The following is a 26,583-nucleotide window of genomic DNA, read 5'->3' as shown; positions in this document are numbered from 1 at the left end:
ATTTTATCTCACATTTTTACCAGGAATTTTTGCTCAACATTCAAAGCTTCTAGTGAAATCTCATCCTCAACTACGTCAACATCTGATTGCTCTCTTCCCTGAACCTCAGATAACACTTGATTTTGTGTCTTCAGTTCTTCTTGTTTAAATTTTATTTATTCGGGTAATCTCTACACCCAACATTGGGCTCAGACTTGCAAGCCAGAGATGAAGAGTCGCATGCTTTCTGGACTAAGCCAGCCAGGTGGCACTGTCATCAGTTATTTCTTTTACTAAAACGTTTTCTCCTAAATTTTGCTTAATCGCAACTTCTGGGTATAAACCCGAAGTCATGCTGACCAGTCTCCCTTTCTAATCTTATGTCCAAGCAATAATCAGGCTTTATCCATTCTACATGGTCACACCTCCCACATTTACTCCTTTCTCTTCTCTTTCCACCATATTCACTAATGCATGACTCCATTGCTTCTTGATCCTTGTCATAAATTCATATCTACTTCCTGTTTTCCATTTCCAAGCATTCTGTTTATTAGTTTTAACTTCCTCTGCTATCAATTTAACCTTTCTAAACTACTGCCCCAACTATTTAGTTTTCTTCTTTAGAAATTTCAATATCATCCTTCACATCGAAAAAAGTCTGATCTCTCTAATGCTGACACTTATGATTTTCCCAAGTCTGGCAGAAAACTTCTTTTTTAGTTTTTTCCCTTTCATATATTATATTATATTATATTATATTATATTATATTATATTATATACAATGAAAAGATTTTACTGGAAACATGCCCCAATATTTTAGCATGTGTCCATGCTATTTTCCCAATCTGGCCTAACATTTCCCCTATTGAAATCTGCTGTCTTATTTTCAAGGTCCAGATGAAATAAAATTCCTTCTCAGAAGTCCTCCCTAGGGTCCCACCACTCTCAACTAAAAGTAAGTCTCTTTCCTCTCAACATTCACAGCATTTTTCCTTGAATATATTTTATAACACTCCATAGATTATATACTACATTAAATTTTTGTAGTTGTCTCATTTCTTCCTATTTATCTTGAAGTCCCTAATATTCTTCAGAAATAAGATTAAAGAATTTTTGAATGGATTAATTAAAACATGAATTTGTAGTAAGTGTCATGCAACCAACATTGCCTGGTAGAAGCAGAAAAGAGTAAAAAAAAAAAAAAAAAAAAAAAAAAAACAAAAAAAAAAAAAAACAAAAACTTCCAACGTGGACTAAATTGGCAAGAACTGACTAAAAGGAGAGGTGAGGTACCACTTCTATCTCACAACAAATGGTTTAGTCAGAGATTAAGTGTATATGGCCTTATGCTGCTGAATATTGTGCACCCACACTTAGGCCAGATATAGGCATGACCTCTGCCTGGGCAAAGAATAGACACAGAAACCCAGGGCTGGAGAATGGCATGATCTTTGTCTCTGAATTGATGCGAAATTGGATGAAGAACAAACAATGTGGTTTAACATCACCTCAACTGACAAGAGTCTTCACCTTGAGATATGAATAAATAGAGCTGGAGTATATTTGGTAACATTTCCTCACCTAATTGGCCTCATCCTTTCCCCTAGATGTTTCTAACCTCAGAGAGGCAGGAGCTCCAGTTTTGTGCTAGACGTCTCCAGTAAGAAAAGAAAGGTAAGTTAATTACCAACCAACAGAACAGGATGTGAAAGTCAAATCTTCCTTTCTTAGTTTTAGCTAAAACCTCCAAAATAGAGAATAAATATTATAGGTGTCGAGAACTCCAAAATGAGGGACTAGACCATTTATGCATGATGTGCAAAAGAAGGTGGTTAAGAACCAGTCTTCTAATTCCCACTTTAACACTATCCTTGTGGATATTTACAGGTTGGAGAAACCAAGAAAAATGACTATTTCTAGGGAAAGAATTTCTTTGGGGAAAACTATTGAATTTTCCATTGCCTGTGAGAAAGGGGTCAGGGTAGAAGAGACCACTTGCAGAGAGTTTGCTGTGTCCTCCCGTATCAGATAGCATTTGACCTGCACCTGGGAGATTAAAAGGCTAAAGACTGACTGGAAATGTTTGTGTAGCTGGAGAACAAAGAGATATGATGACGTTGAGGAAAACTTCACTTGGCAGAAGCAGAGGCATGAGTTTTCCATGAGCCAAACACGGACCAAGTGAGAGGGAGCCAGGCTCAAGTTGGCCTAAAGAGGACTTTCCGGAGAGAGATTCCTGGAGTAATGGTGGAGCCTCATCTGTGAGAGTCTGTGTGGCACGGACCTCCCACACCCTGGGAACTGAAGTTGTAAGCAGCTAGCCAAATGGAGACCCCACCGTAGGAAGTCATTGCAACTAGAGCATCCCAACAAGGCGTTCTCCAAATTATCCATATAATCACCCTCTGGGAGAATCAGAATTAGGAACCCCGGGTGTCCTTCCTAAGAAAACCATCACTGGATTAAGTTGCTGTCGTCAAATAAGATATTTACCATGTCAAACTTCTCCTTTTCCTCCCTCCATCTGTAAGAAGGATTAGAAACCTTAGTCAGCAGAGAAGTAGAGACAGGGTGGAGGCACTTAGGATAAGGAACAAAGATGGAGCCAACCATGCTCTTCGTCTCCCTTGCCCTATGCCCAAAGCAATACCAAGCTGGAATACCGAGACCAAGCATTGATTTTAAGTGAAATTCATGTTATTTTTTAATGTTACCATAAATAGGACATTTTCATAATGCCTGTGAGAACTTGTTTCTACCAACACTGACTGTAGGACTTAGAATCGAAGGATGTCCAGGGAAGTTATGGTACTTGCTTCAGTTCCCATCCAAGGAGCAGAAAACAAGTCTGGAAAAGAGGTTTGGAAGATTAAGGTGAGGATGACAGGGAGTGGAGATAATAGGGAGAAGGGAAATAGAGTTGCATTCCTGGGGCACCTATGGATTCTCCCTTTTTCAAGGTGCTAGTTATCTTGCAGAGACAACAGGCCAATTAACCAAAGGAATATACAGTGGAAGGCAATCATTCACACAGCTTTAAGGTGCAATTTCATCTCTGTCTTTCTATAGGACATGTTTACTGATAATTATGTTTCCTTAATAAAGAATTTGAGGTAGAAAAAAACGTATTGATTATATTAGTTGTATTTGGTGAAATAGTAATCACTGCCTGGAGAAAATTGATGTTTATGCTCCCTAACAGACAAATACAATCATATAAAAGTGACCAATTTTTTTTTTTAAGATTTCATTTATTTAGGAGAGAGAGAGTGTGTGCAAGCACTCACAGGTGTGTGTGTGAGCAGGGAGAGGGACAGTGGTGAGGAAATGGATAAGCAGACTCTGCTCTGATGCTGGACATGGAGTGCCCTGCAGGATTTGATCCCAGGACCCTGTGATCATGACCTGAGCCAAAACCAGGGGTCAGATACTCAACAGACTGAACCACCCAGGTGCCCCCAAAAGAACCAAAATTCTTAACTGGAGTACCCATGATTGTTTGAAATAACTGTGCACAACTTTCACATTTACCTTTTCAAGCAAAAGCAAGTCTAAAATTTAATGCTCCCTTTGTGTTACTCTTGCAACATTTCAGTGATATTTATTTTACCTCTTTTATGCATCTAGTGCCTTCCTACTTTCTTAATATCCAGGTCCCGGAGGAACAAGAAAGAAACTAGCAAACCTTTTTATCTTAACTTTTCCAATTAGTGAAATAAAGCATTGAAACCCTTTATCTCTATTACTGAAATTGTGAATTCTCTCCTTTGAAAAAAAATTGCTTTCAGAAAACAGTTAAGAAGGAAGAAATCACTTGGGGGGTGTTCAGTGGAAAATTCTTATTGCTCCTAAAACTCAATATGTTGAGTGTCTATGTTGACCCTGAAAGAAAAATTATTTTTAACATTTTATAGCATGCAAAAGGTAAGGCCAGAGAAATAAAAATTCAGACTCCATACTTCACAATTATCAGTCTAATTGGTTTACAAATGTTAATTTCATTTTCTTGTGGTAAGGGATCATGATTCATATTTTCTTATCACAGTTCTTAGAACTTCCTTTGTTCCACAAATATTTATCAAATGATCGTTATATTGCAAGCACTTCCCTGGACATTCATATATGTGCTATGTAGTTAATTGGGTCTGTCACTAAGAAGACTATAAGTAATTCAAAAGTATTGATGTTTGCATTTTGTCTCCCAATCCAGTGGAGAACTGGTATACTCTCTAATACAAAACCTTTCCAGTAGACTAAGCCTGATTTCTGGTCAGTTTTGAACCTCAAGTTCCTAGCGATTGCTGGTGACTTCATTCAAGGGCAAATACAAGGTGACTCCAGGAATTTAGGTCTGGACTGACATTGACTATCCAAGAAAGAATCCACACAAGCTTCACTGGTTTTCAAAGATCCTGTTAAATAACAATATTTTATTATATTCTCACCTTGAATAAACTACCAAATCCAGATCCAGATTGTTACTAGTTCAGCCTCAGAGGGCTATGGGTAAACAGTTAGGGCTGACATGGCAACAAAAAGAAAACATGCCTTGCTAAATTTTCCTTTTTGTACCCAAAACCCTTTTTGTTATACATATGGCTCCAGTGGGAGTAATTACAATGTGTCCAATGTCATCCTTTAATAAACTTTTTTGTCCTATGCAAGACTAGTCTTTATATGTTCCATAAAGCACCTGGCATATTGTGAGCATTTAAGAAGTGTTTAATGATGCAACAATGGCAACTAAGAATCTAAACCTTGGTTTCCTGTGGCTATTGTAATCTAAGTGGAACTCTGCTATGACAAAGGAGGAGGAAACCTCACTTTGGTTACTGCAATTTTATAGCCTATTATCCCATGTGATCTGTTTATTAGAAATCCTCACACTCTATTTTGTTTTAAAAAAACACTTGGAACACAATCTAGTTTTGAGAATAAAACAAGTTCATCTTATACAAGCTCATAAGTATCTATAATTCTCTCATTAAACCTTATTGAACATGATGAGATCTGCAAAGGATAAAGGAATGTTACACGAGAAATGGCAGGACCATTAGAATTTGGTTTAATTCTTATAATTCTTATTAAGAATTTATAAATTCTTATTAGAATTTGGCTTAATTCTAATAATTGTCTTAATAATGAGACTCAGGAAATATAGAAAATTGACCTTTTCTTTCATTACCAAAATATATTTTTTAAGAAGAGGATTCCAGAAGCCTTGATGATAAAATGGCCACTATCAGGCAATATACAGACAGTTGCAAATTCAAAGGATGACCTGATCATTTTTCTTCCATAGAGGAAAAAAGTTTCTATTTTTAACTTGACACAAATAACATATGCTCATGAATTCTTAGAGGTGGGAAAATTTTAGAGATTCTTTAGCCCAAGTCTGAGACCAGGCATGTACAGATTATTTAGTTTAACAATCCTGCCATTATCAGATATTAAATGGTGGTCTTAGATGCAGAGGGTCATATTCATGTTTTTAAGGGTCAACACCAGCCAAATGATCAAATGATCATTTTTACCTGGAACAGGTAAAACAAAGGACAGAGGGAAGAGACTGAGAAAGTAACTCAGAAAGAAACATAAAATTGTCAAAGAAATGGCTCCAAAGTCAAAGAGAACTCCATCTCTTTCCCCCTCCCCCCACTTTTAAGAAGATTTCACTTTATCTAAAGAGTAAAGCACATGCTTTTAGATCCAAGGGTACCTGGTTCAAATCTCAGCAGGGGCAGATTTCTCACAAACTAAAAAGGCACTCTCCCTATTAAAGGAACTGACTTAATACAGTTATATGGACCATTACTGTACAGAATGGGGATTCACAAACTATTTTCTAAATGGGGCCTTTTTGTGCATGTACAGTAATTCCTATAGAAGCCTTTTACAAATAAAAAAAGGAAAAAATGTAGGGGAAATCTAAGAACCCATGATTTGAGCCTTTAATAACTATTGGTGTATTAGAGACAGCCATCTGCAGTAATATAGCAGATCAGGTCTTCCTGGAAATGACCTGAAAAAGCATTCTAACGATAAAAGCTTAATATTTGTGCAGACGTCAGATGCCTAGAAAAGATGAACAAAATACACCTTGAAGTTTGGCCTCAATGTTGGACCTCAAAATGCATGGTTTCCATGGAACTTCATTTAAACAGGAAGTAGCACTCAAACAGTTCCTCAATAAAGACACTATTTTGCTTGAGATTTCCACAAGAAGACTTTGTTGAGCAAAGTTTTATATGACATCATAATTTGACTGCTGAAAGTCTTCCTTAACAGTGAAACCATGGAAGACATGTGGTAAACATTCTATCTAATCCACTTTAGAAAAGAACTCTGAGGAAACTATTAGAAATCTACCATAATTTTATATATGGAGAGCTAGGCTTCATTTGGTTCCACATATTTGTGATAATTTATATCACTCACCCTGAGAACAATCATTTAGAACAGAATAATATTGAATTCTGAAAAGACTTCCTTCTTCACCAGTTTCATTGTATATATACTTCTCTGGAACCTACTAGAATCTAAATAATTCCAAAATTGGGCAGAGATTCCAAAATATGAGTGACCCAACATATAAAGTCTTTTCAAAAGTAAAATTTATTTCCTACAGAATAAATCTGAGCACTGGGTCAACATTTCAGGTAATAGACATCAGAGAAATTAATTTATTTGTCACCTACAATTCATCCCCAAGTTTTAGGAACATCTTATCTTTATCATATTAGCTTCAAGTGACAAAAACAATAAAATTTTAAAAGCTCAAACTGGTTTAAACTGGTTTAAAGAAAAGATGTAGAGAAACATTTTGGGTTTTATTTATTTTATTAATAAGAACTGGTTTGGGAGCAAAGATACACACAAAAGTTTGAAGGATGACCTCAGAAGTCAGCCTACTTCTCCCTGCCCCTCAGGTGGTCTTCTCCTTAGGTTGCTCCTCTCTCAGACAAGCACCCCTCTCAGTCCAACAGGAAGGCTGCCAGCACCTGCAGGATTGCACACATGCTCACAAACTCAAGTCCTATTCCCCTCAACATTGCAAATCAAAACCTTCTCTTGAAAACTCAAGCCTCAATTATTGTTTGATTGAACTGGCCCAGGTTTAAATGTTAAAATGCACAGGGATTTCCTTTGATTTTAGCCATTGGAGATAAAAGCAAACCATGTGGATTTCTTTGGAGTTTGAACAAAAAGAGTGACCAAAGGACATTCTTTTGGTTCCAAAAGTCTTCTGCATAACAATGACTGACTCCATAAATTCTGACCTGGAGGGGCACCTGGGTGGCTCAGTGGTTGAGCGTCTGCCTTTGGCTCAGTTTGTGATCCTGGGGTCCTGGGATTGAGTCCTGCATCAGGCTTCCTGCAGGGAGTCTGTTTCTCCTTCTGCCTATGTTTCTCCCTCTCTCTGTGTGTATCTCTCATCAATAAATAAATAAAATCTTTTAAAAAATTCTGAACTGGAGTATATCTAGGAATACACATGTGCATACACATACACACACATATCACACACACACACACAACAAAATCATACAATTTTGGAAACTAAGGCTGAGCAATAATGTAGCGTCAGAATCTGGAAACAATTTTAATGACATATAAAGCTACGGAGTCCTGCTAAAAATATAATCTTGATAACAAAAAAAAGTAGGAGAAGCATAGCTGATCCTCAATAAACATGAATAAAAAATGAAATCATGAGAAGAAAAACAAGGTGAGTGGTGTGTCATGGAAGCTGACAGAAGTAACTACTTCAATGAAGGCAAAGAAAATCTCATTAATAGTCGGAGTGTATTAAGAACGTGGGGACACCTGGGTGGCTCAGTGGTTGAGAGTCTTCCTTCAGCTCAGGGTGTGATCCTAGGGTCCTGGGATCAAGTCTTCCATCAGGCTCCCAGCAGGGGGCCTGCTTCTCCCTCTGCCTGTGTCTCTGCCTCTCTTTCTGTCTCTCATGAATAAATAAGTAAAATCTTTAAAAAAAAAAAAAAATGTAAAAGCGGCTTCTTCTTTAGCCAGACTGCACACTTTTTGGATCCACATCTAGTCTTCCCATTGCTTGAATTTCTCTCCATAGGAGAGATATATAATGAAAAAGAATTATTACAAGGGGAATTAGACCTTCTTCTTCATGATACCAATGTGGTAGGCTTTGTGGGTGATGTATACAAAACCTTTATTCTGATGATATTCCATTTGTTTTGAGAGAAAAAAAGAACCTCAGCTGTTGCACAACTGAAACAGCTTCAGGCAGAAACGGGACCAGTCATGATAATGTTTGATCCAGAAACTACAAGGAAGATGCTGTCAACCAGAGATGGTCAGATGTTGGTTGACTCACTGGAGGACAAGCATGATTTTAGGCAGGAATGTTTAGATACATCTCACAGGTATGAAAAATTCCAATATGAATGTGGGCATTGGGCATTACCCTGGAATGTCTTTACTTCTTTAGAGTGTTGGTTCCAGCAGCAGATAGAAGTGCTTTGAGTTCACTCTGGGAAAACTGGCCTCTGAGATCTTAATGTGGAATTGGGATGCCTCCATGGAAGACCTGACAGGGTTAAAAGAAACCACAGAAGTAATTCTGTGAGCTCTCCCTTTCAGCCTCTTCGGCAGCAAACATGGCTCATCCACTGGTCTTGGTTTGTTTTCTTCACCCACCCCAAAGGGCGTGATAACTTTATTGATCTCTTCCTTTACCAGCCACAGTGTCTTGATGTAATTCAGATGATGTGTCCACTTATTCTGCACCATTTGACTACACCCACCATAACAAACAAAACATCTGAAAACCCCAACAGGTGTTAAAAGATTCCGTTAAAGTTATTCAACAGGAGTCTTACACATAGAAAGACCCAGTGACAAAATTAGTTGAATGTTTATCTGTTAACTTTGGCTTCAGTAGGGCTCAGGAAAAGCTGAGGGACTGTGAATCAGTACTTATGAATGACTTCTTGGTGGCTTGTTTTGAAGATTTCACTGAAAATGCACCTCTCATCACACTTGAGACTTTTTATTCACCCACCAGTGTATCAACATTAACATGTTGGCAGACAAACTAAACATGATTCCAGAAGAAGCTGAAAGGTGGCTTATAAATGTGATCATCAATGCAAGACTGGGTGCCAAGATTGATTCTAAATTAGGTCTTGTGGTTATGGGTAACAAAACAATCTCACCCTATCAGCAAGTGATTGAAAAGACCAGAAGCCTTTCATTTAGAAGCCAGATGTTTGCCATGAATATTGAGAATAAACTTAATCAGAATAGTAGGTCAGAAGCTCCTAACTGGGCAGCTCAGGATTCTGGCTTCTACTGAAGAAGAAGCCATCTTGTGTAAAGACAAGATGAAAAAAACTATAAAATAAAGATGAAATAAAAAGCCATTTTATAAAAAGTGACATACATTTGAGAAACAACATATGGAGTACACATTTTAAGGAATTTGAATCAAATTGGCTATTTTATTTTAAGTGGAAGTGAGTTTGGGAAGCTAGAAAAATCCTTCATGAAAAAAATCAAATTTGATATTAAGCAACATTCTGTCCTGATTAACATTTAGTTACGGTTTGAAAATTTTAAATCCATAAGATAATTCATTCATCAATTTGGCAAATGAAATAATTATTGACCTTCATGATACGCACTTGGGATATAAACTGAAATTAGGGAACTGCTTCTCAGAGTATCCCTATGAACAACAAGCAGGGGAAGGTGGGCATTTGTAGAGTAGGAAAAACTCAAAGAGAGTTCGTTAGACTTGGAGGTTAAGTTCAAGGAATGCTAAGTGTTGAGTGAGGAATAACTTAGGGAAAATTAAACTATTGACTCTAAAAGAGAGTTGATCATGTTCCTTTCACAATAAGAAATTAATAGACTGTGCCTATATATACAAAAAGAGTGGGGTTGAACATGATGTCTAGGAGATAGATGTGAACAAATGTCTGCGCCAGGGGATATGGCAATAAGGTGCATAAGTAGGACAGTGGTATCCAGAAAGAATCTCAGTAAGGCAGGGCAGTTTCTAGACAAATCTCAAATATTATCCAGTGAAGCTCAAAAATTTCTTCCAGATGGTCTTTCTAACATGTTTACCATTATATTTATTCTTTGACTTGTGGGATTAATAATTTATTTAACAAACTCTGTTATTAATTTTTGCAAGGCTCACTGAAAGGAGCCATGAAGTCTGGAAAAGCAGTTTTCCAGTAGCCCACGGGATAGCCATGTTTTCTAAAAACATCTTTGCTCTCATCAAAAGAAGGTGGAGTTTGGTTTTGGGAGAACAATGCTTTAAGACTGGCTAATTCAAGAGATTTAATCCAATAATATTTAATTTCAGAATTCCAAATCATAGTGCAAAGCATTTTAGCCATAAAATTGCTTGGAGCCTCACATGCCTCAACTGGATAATAGAGATAATGGGCACTTCACAAGGTCATTAGAAAAATTAAATTAGATAATATATAGTAAACCACAGCACAATGTACAGCACTGCATAAATTAATTTTTTAAAATTTTGCTTTGACTCGATTTCCTAACTACACACTAAAAAAATCCCCACATTTGTCTTAGTTTCAATAATCCATATTTAAATTTTCTTGTCATCCTAAAAAAATCCTGGCAGTGAACTTCTCAAGTGGTTAAAGTCACTTGACCTTTAGCCTCTGGCTTTAAAAATCTCTCAGGAGATATGTTAAATGGCCCAGAAATATATTGCCTGTCATGTCTTATTGCTTAATTAATGGCCAACTACGATGCCCTGTATGGACTGCCCTGAAGTAATTGTGAACTGATCTTGTACTCAAGGAAATGAATTGGCTTCACATCAGCAGTTGTCATAGAACATTCACTGTATTGAAATTTCTGTAGCCCTTAGAGTAGACAGTGCATGCAAGGGCTGGCTAGCTGAGCACGCAAACATCAGCTGAGCAGATAAAAAATGTTTTGTCGCTCACTGTACCAGACGGCGAATCATACATTACCGGTTTCTGAAAACTGCTTTGGGTATCGAATAAAAAACTACCAAGTAAGCATTTTTATTTTAGCCATATTTGTGATAGAACCGGGTGTCACTGGATTCTCCTAGTAATGATAAAAAAAAAAAAATTATGGTTTGAAATTGTTCCCTTTGAAGACAGAACTCTGGAGAATGGGAAGGAAGCAAATATATTGTGAAAGTTCATGACACTAAATGAGTGGTAGAAAATTAATCCCAGAATAAAGGAACTGGCGCTACTTTAAATTTTCTTTCAACAGAGAGAGCCATATGACCTGACTTGCTGATAAAATGTCACCAAATAATTCTGGAACTGTCTGGATGGATACAAGATTATTTACAATTAAATACTGAATTTTAATCCTCTCAGAGTCTCTGATCTACTCATCTGTAAAGAACTCAGATCACTAGTGCTTAGACATTCATAATAGTATCCTCAAAATAACATTTTCAGGATATCTATGGAGCTATGACATCTCTAGCTTTAAAAACTTACTTTGAGCCACTTTGAGACTGGAGGGTAGGGTCCAGATGGATCCCTCCATTTAAAGCACCCATCCCTTTACCTGGGCTCTGGTTAAGGAAGACAGGGGGGAAAAAGGAGAGAGAAATAAGTGGCAGGTAAAGATATGAAAAAAAAAAAAAGAAAGAAAGAAAGATCAGTGAAAAGTAGAAAAATAGAGAGAGGACTGGGTGAGTAAGCAAGCCAGGATAACTTAAAGTTCCTCAGATAGGAGAAAACTGAGGCAAAGCTGTCAGGGCCAAGAAGCAGTGCCATAGTGCTATTTATAAATCAAAATGCTGCGTTTTCAAAATAAGATGATTTTTTTCAAAAATCGTTAAACTAATTCTTAATTTCATCTTGGCACAATGGCACTTTCCCCATTTCCTTGCACAGATACCCCACCCCTGTGAACAAGCCAGATCTACTCACGAGGGTCAATGGCCATGGCACATGACCAAGAGCATTAGGGCTCCGTGGCAGTTACTCAGAGGCAACGAGGCAACTGCAGAATGCATTTATTTAGGACACCACCCGTCCCTAGGGTGAGTATTGTTTTATGGTCTTGGCTTCTCAACCTGACCCCTATCCGGGTTGCCAAAAGTAACATCATTCAATTTGTAACTCAATGTTTCACCAACAAGATTCCTGTTTTGTAGAGGCACAGAAGACAGAAATCTTTGAAACTAAAAGGTGCCTGGATTAATGGGGCTGACACACAGCCCAGCACTAAAGGGCAGAGGACCAATGAAAACATTCTCTGGGGCCTGTGTCAATTCTGTGTCTAGGTAACTTTGCCTTCCTGCCTAACACGTGGATTGTGTATCATCCTTAAGTTGCCATCATATTGAGACATGAAATTTGGAGGATTTGAAATAAATGGAGCTAAATGGAACTTTTGGACAAAGAATCTCTGCTTTGTTCAGATCTGTTAAAGTAATAGGGAAAGCCACAAAGGATCAAGGCAAGAAAGGCCCTAATCTTTGTCCGATGAGTGATAAAACAGTATTACTCGGGGAAAAATTGGCCTGACCTTCCCCTGTGTGATGCTTCCGCTGCCTCAGTGATTCTCACTTTGCTCTGATAGGTAAAGATTGTCCCCTTTCCCTGCAGAAAAAGTCAAAGAACAAAAAAGGGGGAAAATTCTCAACTTGATTCTGAAGGGTTTATTATTTTTTTTAATCACAGTTGGACTCGTACAAGCCAGTTGGTAATCTTATTTTTGTAGGCGAAACAAAACAAACACCTGCCTTTTAAAAGAAATTCTTTGGATCATTTTCTTTACAACCTCTACTCTAGATGTCAACTCACATTTCTTGGATGTATTAAAAAAGGGGGTTGCGGAGGCAAAAAACTCTTCCTCACTTGAAATGATAGCTTTTTCATTTCTTTTAGGCTCTGGTCTAAGCTCTGCCAGGAATGGACGGAAGGGAGAAAGACACAAGGCCCCCTCAGCTGGCTGGAACTGCAAGTAAAATGCATCAGTTGGCAGAATTTTGCCACCGTTCCAAAGAAACTCAAAGCGGGTTCCCACCCCCACCCCTCCGTGGATGCCCGTGGAAGGCAGAGCTCCATGGAACCATGATATTAAGTTGCAGACTCTGTTCATACAGACCAGAGCTTTTCTGTGACATTACTGTCAAACAGCCCCCTGTGTGACTAATATTTTTAACAGCATGCTATTTAAAATTTGACAAGGATATAATAATTCATTCTTCAGATAGTCAACATACTACGAGAGTAAGTCATGTCTTCAAAGTATCTTTCAAAGGGGCTATTAAAAGTAGGTTAAATTTTTCCCCCTACAGCATGCAATTTCATTTTGGCTCTAGCACTTCAACCACATAAAATTAAATTTTGACTCGAGAGTGACCTACTGAAAATTAGATGGAAAAATAAGGGGAAAGATGGAAATTACTGATTCAAAGGAAACTAACATGTCTGTCTGCAATTTAGCATACAGTTTGCTAAGCCCTCTGAGAATCTTATGTTTCTGGTAGTCAGTATTTTCCTCTTAGGATTCGGATTGTATTTTTAATGGAAATGTTGTAGAACTTAATGGAATGTAATATCTTGTGATATATAGACTTAAGGCAACACAGGAAAAAATTATCCACACATATTTTCTGCCATAATCCTCCTCTCTACTCCCAGCCTTCTTATAACCTATGATCTAGCCACCCAAATCAACCAGACATTCTCTAAACTAAACCATGCTCCTTAAAACTCTTACAAAGTTGTTACCTGCTAGTCCTACTCCTTTGAAATTCTTCTTTTCACCAACAATCAAAACTGATCCTAAATTTTTATAAAAATGAAATGATGCTGAAACTCTACTTTTAGACGGGTATAAGGCAATAGAAAGTGATGATCATCCATACAGAGTACAGCTTGAGTTCTACTCAAGAAGACTTAGAGACATTTACTGCGGAACTACGTATGGTATATTCCAAGAGGCCAGTGGGAATCACAAAAATGTCATAGAATATTTCACCAGTGGATTTTTGGTCTTCTTCTTTGAATTGTTGTATTAAATTTCTTTAAAATTTTGTAGGTATATTTAGATAGACACACATGCACAAGCATACAGGTTGGTCAGGAGAGGCTGGGTGGTGCTGTGGTAAGGAGGATAATGTGTCCAAATGTCAATGGTTTAACAAAACCAAAATTAAATTTTCGACCAGGCAAATCCACTGCAGCCTCCTTGGTTATTTTCCACTGCACCTGTACTCCACATGTTTACTTGGCATTCTGATGTGCTTTGCTCCCATAACACACATACCTCTGTGATCATCTCTGCAGAAGAAGGGCGTGAAGCGAGTTCAAGTAATCAAATGCTTCACTCAGCCTCTCTGCTCATATTTCATTGGCCAAAACATGTCCCATGGCTAAAACCCACCATCAAGGGGGCAGAGAAGTGCAATTTTCCCATGCACCTCATAGAAGATGAGAGAGATTGGTGATCAGTAGTAGCGCCTACCATAAATGCAGACAGAATTTCTCAATCAAAAGCCTTGCTCTTCTTGTATCTCCAAATTACTCTCATCTTTACTCTGTGGCTTATAATTATTGCCAAGAGCAAAGTGTATTACAATGCTAACACTACTGGCATTCATCCACAGATGCAGATTTATTTTACCATTACTTAAATAAAGAAGGACATCATCCTTCAAGATCTCAAGTGTTTTGGGCATCTAAATATATCTGTGTAACATAACTTTTCACAAAACATTGAAAGTATTAGAAAGAATGAACCAAGTAACGAGAATATGTTACAAAATCACCCACAGTAAAAATAACCTAAGCGGAATATGAGATAAAATCCTTTAAAAACAGGTTGATACTTTCCTTTTCTATTCTTTTACAGGAGAAATGTGTAGTCTATACCTGCCAATTTTAACGGCTTGGCAATTCTTCCAAGGATTTACTCATGCCATGCATTTAATGACAAATGTATCGGCATCATCTGAGATGGGAATTGAGATGCTCAAAACTGCAGTCAGTATCTCCTATTGCTTTATACTCCATCAAAGATGATGCAAGCTGACTTCAAAGGGAGCTCAGTACTTGCATCAACTCTGCAGGGGTGTTGAGTAAAATGAGGAATGAAAAAAAAAAAAAAGGAACACCATTATGTTTTGAATTTCAAGTCCTAAATCATTATTTCCTAGCTGTGCATGAGGTTACGTAGACAGAAAGTAGAATATGACAACTGGTCATGTCATTGGGATGATGATATAGGAGGATCGCGAAGCTTAAGAAGGGGAATTTTTTTAAAGTCACATTAAAAAAAATCTCTCTCCCCTGGTGTTCAGATATTCCTAGGACATTTTTCAGTGATGGAGTGACACTCTGGTACCCCCATAATGTCCAGGTGCCTGCTGAGGATTGACCTGTTTCAGAACTCTCTTCTCAGGAGCAATAATGTGCTACCCCTGAAGATAATTAAATGTGAGGTATCCAAATAGTCACTTACGTCTGCCGTCGGGCCTCTATTTCTAAACGGGAATTCGTATAGCTATTTGTCAGTAATGGAGAATTCACTTGTTATTAATCTTTGAAAGCTAAAAGTATTCAATTTTATTTTAAAAATACATTTATTTTGCCATTCCAAAGTGTGTACAAAATGCTGTCTCCGACTTGGTGCTAAATTCATAGTGCGGACTTAAAGGCCTAAAAGAAATTTACATGATCCATTTATTTAAAAAAAAAATCTTTGAAAGTGCCTAAGTATTTAGTTACAGTCAATTTCTAAAATAATATTTATATCGAAATGTGTGTGTATGTATGTGTGTGCATATTTAGGGACGAAAGGCAAAATAATGTATAGTACTAATTCTGGGTATATATTTAAACAAGATAGAATTCATATTTATCTAAAAAGCAAGAATGCCTCTGGATTTAGTTAAGTATCTCAGTATAGTAACATGTGATTTATAACGTTCCTGGAAGTGTTTTTTATAGCAGTACTTCTGAAAAATAAATGAGGAAAATTTCAGCCAAGGCTGTACTTAAATTATGGTGTTATGATACAGCATGAAAGCACTAGGAAGGCACAAAAGGCAAAATGAAGCTGGAACTCATTGTGTTTCTCCTGGTCTCATTTGAGGAGAAGCGGACTTTACCATAAACGCTTGGCTCTTTTTGAACTAAACTATATTAGGTGATCTTCAACATTTATTACATAATGGCTTTTTGTTCATTCCACAATTTATTTATTTTTCTTTTTTTTTTTTTCATTCTACAATTTAGAAAACACACATCTACATCCCATAGAATCAGGTGATGGTTTTGCTACAGAAGGATAAGAAATCTTGATAGTACTTAGATTCATTGCCTCGGTACTGATTACGCTGCTGGGACATCCCCGTTTTCCCAGAGCTGGTCCTGTCACCATTCCTCATTGAAGTATTTAGTGTTTTCGTCGTAGATATTGCTAAAAGGTCCCTTTTCACCATAGTTCCTGAAATGTACCTTTTGTTCCTTATGTACATTTACCATTATGAATCTGATAGCCTTTAGATCAGCGGTTTCCAAAGGAGGACACGTGGAACTTAGCATCTGTGCAAGTCAATTCTTTATATAAAGGTAGATATAATTATGCTTCATCGTTTTTAGTGGTGTTTATCCCTTATAAACTAAATGGTAAATTACATATAAAAGTACTTGTATTTCATTTTTTATCTATTTTTGCTTTTGTTTTTTGTGTTTTTTAAGCTTTTAATTTACATTCAATTTCATTAATATATACCGTATTCTTAATTTCCAAGGTAGAATTCACTAATCCATCAGTTGCATGTAATACCCAATACTCTTTACTTCAAGTGCCCTCCTTAATGCCCATCACCCAGTGACCCCATACCCCCCCACCTCCCCCTCCAGCGACCTTCAGTTTGTTTCCTATAGTTAAGAGTCTCTTATGGTTTGTCTCCCTCTCTGTTTTCATCCTATGCTATTTTTCCTTTTCCTCCCCTATGTTCATCTTTTATTGTTTCCTAAATTCCACATGAGTGAAATCATATGGTGTTTGTCTCTGACTGACTTGTTTCTCTTAGCATAATACTCTCTAGTTCCACCTGCATAATTGCAAATGGCAGGATTTCATCATTTTTGATGGCTGAGTAACATTCCATTGTATATATATATATAACACATCTTTTTTAGCCATGTATCTATCGATGGACATCTGGGCTCTTTCCATATTTTGGCTGAAAATATTTGTATTTTCATTTAAAAAATAGATAATATACATTTAAACATTTATAATGGGGCAGCTTGGGAGGCTCAGTGGTTTAGCACCACCTTCGGCCCAGGGCATGATCCTGGAGACCCGGGATTGAGTCCCACATTGGGCTCCCTGCATGGAGCCTGCTTCTTCCTCTGCCTGTGTCTCTGCCTCTCTCTGTGTCTGTCATGAATAAATAAATAACATCTTTAAAAATAAATAAATAAACATTTATAATGAAAAGGACATACATAAAGTTTCAGATCACTAGTCCAGATATCATTAAGCAAAGCTTAAACATATATTTATTATACTTTAAATTTATTATACTTTAAATGCCCAAATGTAATTTTAGATTAATACAGATTGTACCTAGATTGGCAATGGAAAAATTATTGGTATCAGACAGTAATTTTCTCAGAGATTCAGCATGACATCACACAGGAAACTATCCTAATGGACAAGACTCACACTTCTCAGATCCACTAGATTTGTTTGATAATTTTGTTTCCCAATGTAAAGTGCCTGATCTATGAAATTACATTAAAATTTTGGTGTAGAAAATTAGTTTTACATGTAAAGTTGTTGACTAATAATCTAAAAGTCAAATATTTCTAAATAGAACTAATAACTTTCTGATTGAATATCTTCTGCTCCTGGTATGTATCTACATATGATGATGAGTAGAGAATAACTGTCAGTAAGAGCCTCCCCGCCAAACCAGAAACACTGAGACCTGCTATGTACCACCTAACATTTCATCTTTGTACCTGCAAGATTTCGTATAACATTACTCCAACTTCATAAATAAATTTTGGTAGAAGTAGAATGCTAAGGAGTATTTTTAAATTAACATGCCATCCGGACAAGTTTATAAGAGATGATTTTTTTTTTTTATACCTTCAAAGTGACGAGAAGATACAATTACTGAAATGCTTTGGTGTTATAGGAACGGCATTGCTTATTTCTCCTTTAAAAAATATCAACTACTTTAATAAAATTCACAAATCTCTATATTCTAATACGTAAAATGATATGTATATATATATGTTTAAATTCCTGTATCATCAGAGCAGCCTTGTCATTCCAAAAATACCACAATAGCTTTACTCTCTGCTACTTCAATTCTCTTCTTCCCCTTGTCCCTTCCTTTCTCTCTCTTTCCTCCCCAATCCTATCCTTCCCTTCTTTTCTGCCTTCCCCTCTATTTTACTCTCTTCCCATTACTGGCTCAATCACCACACAAAATATAGGATATAAAACAACTTTTTATTTCCCAATGTTTTCTTCTTGGATTTCATCATTTTTGACATCTGGCCTCTTTCCATATTTTGGAAATCACCACACAAGATATAGGATATAAAACAACTTTTTATTTCCCAGTGTTTTCTTCTTGAACCTATAGTCTTTTTCCCTGAGTAATTTCCTTTAAATAATAGTTACATCTGCCTTTTATTTTAGAGCAGTAGTCTTAAAAGCACTGACATTTCCATTATTTTATTACATACATTCTTCTCCCGTATGAAGAAACACATTTTAAAAATATATTTTCTACAGTGAGTAATATAGTTTGATCAATCATCAATAAAGGCCTAAAGGAACTTCCTACTTGATATATTGGCACATTAGGAGATGAGGCTAGGCACTGTGTCAAGCTAGGGCAATAAGGCTAAAAGATAACAAAAACGAGGCCGAGAATAAAAGGTGTTAAATTCTACGTTCCATATAGAATTCCTGAACAAACTCAAAAAAGAGAAAAAGAAAAGCAACACACACACACACACACACACACATTCTGATGGAGAGATTGGAATGGCATCAGTAGAAATGTGAGATTTTACTACAACCTAGATGGATGGATAGTTGTCAAATGGTTAGGAAAGACTGCGTGTCAAAAGGAGGCCACTGACTTCAGTAGATGGTATGGCCTGGGCATGTTTAAATTTTGGGTCCAAGCTAAACAGCAGATAACCTTGCTGCCCCTTTCTGCCTCCATCTTCCACAACCCTTCCATGGACGTAGAAGTGATCCACATATGATTTGGGCATCAAATCAACAGATGATGTTTATTAAGCACCTACTATATTCCTGACACTATACTGTATATTAGAAGTGTATCACTGGAGGAAAAAAAAGGAAAAAAACCCTCTCCTTTACCCCTACCCCAGTCCATTTGAACTAGAAGACTCCTCATAAAAGTCTAACTTAAATGACAGAAAATATTCTAAAACATCATAGCTATGTTTCAGTAGTTCTTGAGGTGACCAGTGTCATAGACTACCCTGATATCCATTTGAGATCCCAAAGCTTAACTTAGCTTTTCTACACCCAGTGTAGTTTGGCATTAGACTGGGAATTGGCCTGTCTCTGTGCAGTAATGCTGCCACTAAGCTTCCAGCCTGCCTCACCTGTTACAATTTAGTAAGAAAAATAAATGACAGCAGATGTTATACCCAGTTACATTAGGGAGAATTGCACCCATTTAGTTCTAATCAAGCCATTTTTCACCCAGCTGAAGAAAAGATAAGTTCCTTTTAAAGGGTTCTGAATCAATGGGAAAATATTTGCTGAAGCAATGAACCCGAAAGAGATAACCTGACTACTCCTGGGGGAAACATTTTCTAAAATTTCCCACAATTCGATATGCTATTCTGTAAGAACAGAGTGTTATAAAAAGGATATATTCTGGTTTATATGAGGATGAGAAGAACTCCTTTTATATTATTTTATTTTCATGCATTTACTTGAAAAACATTATTTGGGTTCATTATACAAAAAGAATTGTGAGCAACAATGCTCCAGTCCTTGAAGTCAATTCAACTTAATGTCTATTTGGAAAGAGAACTTGGAGAACCAGGGAAAGTGAGACAATAAAATAAAACCAATCAAGCAAGATTAAAAGACAAAGTCTGATGAAGTTGCCAGTCTTAGATATGAATCTATGCGACCTTGGGAAAGTTAATTAATCTCTCTCATTAAGAGAGCAATTGTTACAATCATAGGTTCAAAAGAAGCAGCTGTGAGTTTTGGAGTGTGAGACTTGCTTGCTCCTAATTGTGTAATCACCCTGAACCGATATGAGCAGGCTTTTTTCAGATCCTCATACCTCAAGTTGGCTATTCCAAAATGGAAAATTATTTTTCTCTTTCTCTCCTACTTTCCTTTTTCTTCACTTGCTCCCGGAGTGTTGCTTTGTGCTTGTTGTATGCTAGGCAAATGCAGGGATGACTGCTATTCACTCAGTGTGGCATTCCCTACGCCAATATCCAATTGTCTTATTCCCACTGACTGTCAGGATACCCAATGACTGTGCATGAAAGCTCCAGCCTTCTCACCTAACAATTACTGTTTCTAATAGACAAGTGAAACATCAGAGTCAGACCGTGATGCTCTATTTCTAACCCCACATTTAAGAAAACCCACAATGGTGGATCTCCAGTGGAGGCGGGATTGAAAAGGCTATATATTTAACAGGCCTAGGTTATCAGTACAACAGGACACCACCCTATGACTTCCCTACTTTCCTTCCTTCACCCCAGGCTTTTTTGTATCAGTGTCAGTTATAGAAACTATGGAGACAGTCCACGGAGGAAATTCTTATTTGTTATGTTTATGTTCATAGTCAACTCCATTCCCTTCAAGTACTACTTTCATACAGAGTGGATAAGAAAGGAAAACCTTTTAGAATTCAAGTGCTTCAGTTTCTCGGCTTTCATAAGCTTCATTTTTTATCTATAACTGGCTGAATTTTTTTTAAAAATGGCCCATATCAAGTAGTTCCCAAACTTATCTTCCTTCTTGTAATATTGAGATAATATGGACAAACACTTTTGTTGACCCCCCCCACCTCCACAACACACAACTGTTCTCACATGGATGCTCAACTCAACTATATGTCCCTGCCTCCCCTGTGGTTAGGAATAGGCACATACCCTCTCTCTGTCTAGAGTACTCTTCCCCAAATAGCCAAGTGGCTAATTTTTCATTGATGAAATGTGAAAAAAGTAAGCAGAACTTCTACTTAAAAGGCACTAGCCCTGAACATGCTGTTCCTTTTTCCTTCCCATTGACTGAAAATGAATAGAAATGGCTGGAGTTATCTTGGAAATCATACATAGAAGATGGATCTCTAGAGTTTCAAATGTGAAGCTCAGTGATGAGGACTCTTGACTGCGTGTGGAAATCATGTAGGGAGCTTCTCAAAGGAACCAATGGCTGAGCCTCAAACACAGGATTCTGATTTAATTATTTTGGTTTGGGGCCCAGGAATATTATTATTGTGCTATTGTTTCCCTGGCTTTCTAAAGGTAAGAACACTGAAGCAGAGTCCAGTGCAATAAATGGCTACTACCTAATTCGCTCTTCCACACTTCTCCCTTCCCTTGAGATGGATACCCTTACTGCCCTCAAACACAAGATTCAGCAAATCTAAGCCTACAGAGAATAGTCTCCCCATAGAGGCTAATTGAGATGGGAGATTATATAGGAGAGAATCAGTTATCCATTTAAAGCAAACAATACAATGAAACTTCCTCTTCAGTGACTGAATCTGTCTCTCATGGGTCTCTGCTCTCCCTCTTGCCCAGGCAGCCAGAGGGATCCCTTGAAATGATAACCAAATCATGCCACTCAAAGGCCTGCATTGGCTCTCCATTTTAATTGGAATAAAAGCCGAAGTTTTACAATGTCTCACAAGGCCCCACACACTACGGTCCCTCTGAGCTCAACACCTACTTCTCTTCCCTCTGCTTATTCTGCTCTTTGTTGTTCCAGGAATTCGCCACATACTTTCTAACTCAGGCCATTGCACATACTCTCCTTCTATCTAGAACACTCTTCCTTAAATAGCCAAGTGGCTAATTTCCTTACTTCAAGTATTTGCTCAAATGTTGCCTTTTCAATGAGGCCTCACTCTCTTCCTCCTCCCCTCCTACTTAAAATTTCAACTTTCCTACCTCTCAGCATCCCCAAATTTCCTTTTTCTATTCTATTTTTTAACTTGAAAATTATTACATTACTGGAAACTCTATACTTTACTTTTTTATGATGTTTACTCCATCATCTTCCCCCTACTAGAATGTAAGCTCTATGAGAATAAGGATTTTTTATTGTCTAATTTGTTCATTCCAATATGCCAGGCCCCTAGAACAACATAGAGTAAGTACTCAAATATTGAATGAATGAATAAATGAAAATACCTAACTCGTTTTAGAAAAGATTTATTATTCTACTATGGAGAGACCAAGGAAGTAAAAATGGTTTCTGTCCCCAAGGATGTCAAAGAAGGGTATACAAATTTGATTTTGGAGATAAAGAAAAAGGTGCCAACATTGTGTGATCCATAGGCCTTCAAGTAGAACTCTCACTCCAAAACACCTTTCTACATATTTACATACAAACACACACACACACACTCACACACACACACACACACACACACACACATTGCCTATTGCTTTATGTTAGCATTGGATTTTAATCTTGGGACTTTATATGCTAATGTTTAAAAGAAATTATAATTGAAAGGAGAGAATTAAGTGTTAGCATGTGGGATCGATGAATGATAATTCTGAGAATGGAAGAGGCAGGGTCTCAGAAGAGGGAAAAGCAAGGTCTGTAGAAAATTCACTTGCTTTCACAATATTGCCTAGAAATGACCCAAATCACACAAATCCATTCATTCAATGGAGGAAGGTGAGAAATCTGCTGTGGCACAATGGCCAGCCAACACATAGTAGGGACTCAATAAATATTTCTTTAATAAATGGATGAAGGAAGAGTAAGCAGTGTGATTTATCATTGTCTTTTTCTCATTTACTTTTCCCTATAAAAGAAGGTCTCCTTATTTAGATTAGTATGCTCACTTTTTTTTGCTCTTCCTCTCCCCACAAAAAGGCTGTGAGGTAAAAGTATAAAACAAATGTTTCAGCATAAAAACTATGTGTGATATCTGTGCAGTATCTTCCATCTGTACCTGCTGTGCATAATTTCAGAATTCACTGCTTTCATCAAGTAAAGAAAACCCATTTGCTCTTTCATCTGTGTATCATATCACACTAATTTTCATCAAAACCAGCCAAACCTTTATGGGCTACCAGTCCTCAGGCTTCCTGCAGGACTCCCCTGTCTGCCTCTAGTATAAGCAGAATTAGGCTATGACTCTGAACTGTGGAAAATTTCAGTTTTTGTAAGCTACAATAAGCACAGTGTTTATATCTGGAAAACTGACTTATTGATTATTGATGATTATTTTCCTAAACAGAGAGTCTCATGAATTTCACATGCTCATGCCTTTTTTGGTCTTTATTCTAAATTCGACATCTTCACATGCATAAAGTAGACCAATCGTAAATACAAATAAATGGGTTATCATATTAATGAGAAAATAAATACTTTTGCTCTGACTATGCATCCCACCTCTTTTTCAGGAAGTTCTTATTCTCCATTCGAATCCTCATTCATTTATTTGTAAGTTCTTTGTCTTCTGTGCCTCAGATGACATTCTGATCTGTTCTTAGTTAAATCTGAACACTGATTCGCAATCTCGTGACAAAGATGATCAAGATGACAAAGCTGCTCCAGAAGTTGGTGATGCAAAGGTCTACATCGAAGCTGCTGATATTTATTGCTGAGAGGACTGCCTCTATAAAAGCTAAAATAGCTATGGTTTGACCACAGAATGTCATCACTGAAAGAGCTGGGTCCCAAGGCCATAAAAACTCTAATAAGCCACTCAATATGCCAAGGCCACATTATGTATTCTGTAACCTACCTATGTATTCTGAAACCTACAATGCTGTGTTTCATACCAAAATGACATCAATCATTCCTTCTCCCATTTGAATTTCAGTGCATTGAATGCTTTGAGTTTTGTGCTTTAAACATCTTAAAAAGTTTTTAGTTACAGCTTCCATTTATTATGGTTTTGGCTAAGTGCCTTAGTGGCAAATGGTGTGTATATCAGAGAAGAAGGAAACACATGAGGAAATCAGTTGGGGTAGTCAGTAAAGGAAGACAGTATAAATTAAATATTACCATTTTCCACAGCTTTCCATGACAAATCCATTGTATGCTTGGTCTCTCTCTTTCCACAAGATGATTTCCTTCTAAAGGGGCCTCACAAATCCCTGAAAAGTTTAACTTCCTGGCAGTCTTGTCCTCAAGCTTCCCCAGTTACTTCTGTACATATTAACTCATGATAAAATATAAGATAGCATCATACCATCTCCAGGCTGCTATGAAAAAATTTTCAGAGACTACAGGTTTTATTGATAAAGTCAATCAAATATGGGATTATTATATGGCAGGTATAGTGACAAAACAAACTTTAAGTATAATTTAATATTAGTTATATATTGTAAATTATAATTTATCTTTTCACAAAAAGAGAACAATCCTATCAGTGTCATCTTCAAGTAAAAAGTACAGAGTTGATGTACTGTCTTTGGTAAAATGAAAGAAAAGTACAGAAATCAGAACACTAAGAATGAAGATTATATATTTGGAGGAGAGAGAATGGAGTATAAGTATTTCTGAGTGAAAAAATACATAAAAACAGACAAAATAATTAATGACATAATAAAAGAAAACTTTCCTGAGGTAAAGAAATACTTTATTCTATAGATTAAAAAGTATTAATCAGTTTAAAATAAATGATTTAACCAAGTGTGCTTTTATAAAAGTAGACGTGCCTAAACTCAATCCCTGAAGATTGATTGATAACTGTATTTTTAAATGCTTCAGAAGTGATTGTGATATGTATCTTTAGATTGACAATGATTCTTCTAAGAGTACTTATTATAGAGAATAATAAGTACATATCTAGATAGTTTCTAAAAAAAAAAGTGAAGGAAGTAGGAGAAGAAGGAGAAGAAGGAAAGAAAAAAAGAAAAGAAAGGTAGTTCATGTTTTAAAATCAGGAAGAGAGTAGGTAAGAGTTGTTTATATGAGTTAGATCCTTACCTATTTTAATATGAGGTTTATAGATATTGTACAAAATTAATAATTCAATAAATGGTAATATCACATCATCTAGAGAAAACGTTTTAATCACTGAAAAACAGTTACAATTGGTACAAGTGGCTACTTCCGCAGGCTAGGACTTTTGGTGTGAAGAAGAATAGGCAAATATTATAAGAATGTGTATAACAGTTCTATCATGCCTGTGCATTATTTTCAAATACAATGTAAACAATTAAAAGGTAATAACATTGATATTTATAATAGTTACTAATATTTATTAAACATTTATCCTTTCCAAGTTCTACTAAGCAGTTTAATTGCATTACCTAATTAAAATTGAAAAACATTTATTTTTTTCATTTATTTATTTTTGTTGTTGTTGTTGTTTTGAAAAACATTTAAAAGAAACCCTAGATGGTAGGTAAAATTATACCTATTTTCTGTAGTAATAAACGGAGGCTTAATGAAGTTGAGTAACTTGCCTAAATTCACAGAATTAAAATTTCCTTCTAGAGTTCATGTAAATATCAATGCTCATGACAATTGAAGAGAATTATGAAGAACCTCTTTCATATCAACATATTTGCCATCTTTTAAGAGTATTCTGGGAAAAATAAGCTTTTTCTTCAGTTTTACACTTCCAGAAATTATATGCTGACTGCTAGTCTTCATTTTGTTCAGATTATGTTAAATTTCTTAACAAAAATAACACAGTAATGAACATATTAAAGAAGGTGTCACTTTTGCATTCCTCTAGAGAGTCTCAAGGTTGCAACATCATTATTGAGAGACTGTCAAGGGATCCGTGGGTGCCTCAGTGGTTAGGCGTCTGCCTTGGGCTCAGGTCATGATTTCATAGTCCTGGAATCAAACCCACATTGGGTTGCTTCCTCCCCTTATCCTCTCAGCTCACTATCTCATGCTCTCTCTCGCTTTTTCTCTTTCTCTCTCTCTCAAATAAATAAATAAATAAATAAATAAATAAATAAGTTAGTTAATTAAATTCTTTTTTAAAAAACAACTTAAAAATAATAAAAGATTAAAAGAGAGAGAGAGACTGTCATATATCACAAAACAGCTTTCCTTTGAAAAAAAAAAAAAACAAAATATAAATGACTTTGCCTTCTTGGTTTGATGTTTTAGCGCAAAGACTAGTTCCTCACTTCTTCACTGCTTGTGTTCTCCATTCTCCATCTTCGAAAAAAATCATTAACCTCTGACATTCAGTATGGAGAAATATGTATGCGGATGCTTCAAGAGGAACAAAATATTACACCAAAAATAACATATAATGAACCAAATTATGGAGTAAATGTCTGTCCAAACATTTTTCTAGAATAGGGATTGGCAAACTATGACCCATTGGCCAAATCCAACCCAGTGCCTGTTTCTGTTTTGTG

The 26,583-nt window shown here is 36.6% G+C and overlaps 1 pseudogene; it reads left to right on the top strand.

Annotated features, from left to right (window-relative positions):
* Positions 1-2,770: 2,770 nt before the first annotated feature.
* On the top strand, positions 2,771-9,314 carry LOC112661054 (eukaryotic translation initiation factor 3 subunit E-like; annotated as a pseudogene).
* Positions 9,315-26,583: the final 17,269 nt, after the last annotated feature.

This window comes from Canis lupus, chromosome 23 (genome assembly GCF_003254725.2).
Source record: "Canis lupus dingo isolate Sandy chromosome 23, ASM325472v2, whole genome shotgun sequence".
Taxonomy (NCBI): domain Eukaryota; kingdom Metazoa; phylum Chordata; class Mammalia; order Carnivora; family Canidae; genus Canis; species Canis lupus.
Note: the sequence above shows the minus strand (reverse complement) of the source record. Positions and strands in the feature narration are given on the sequence as shown.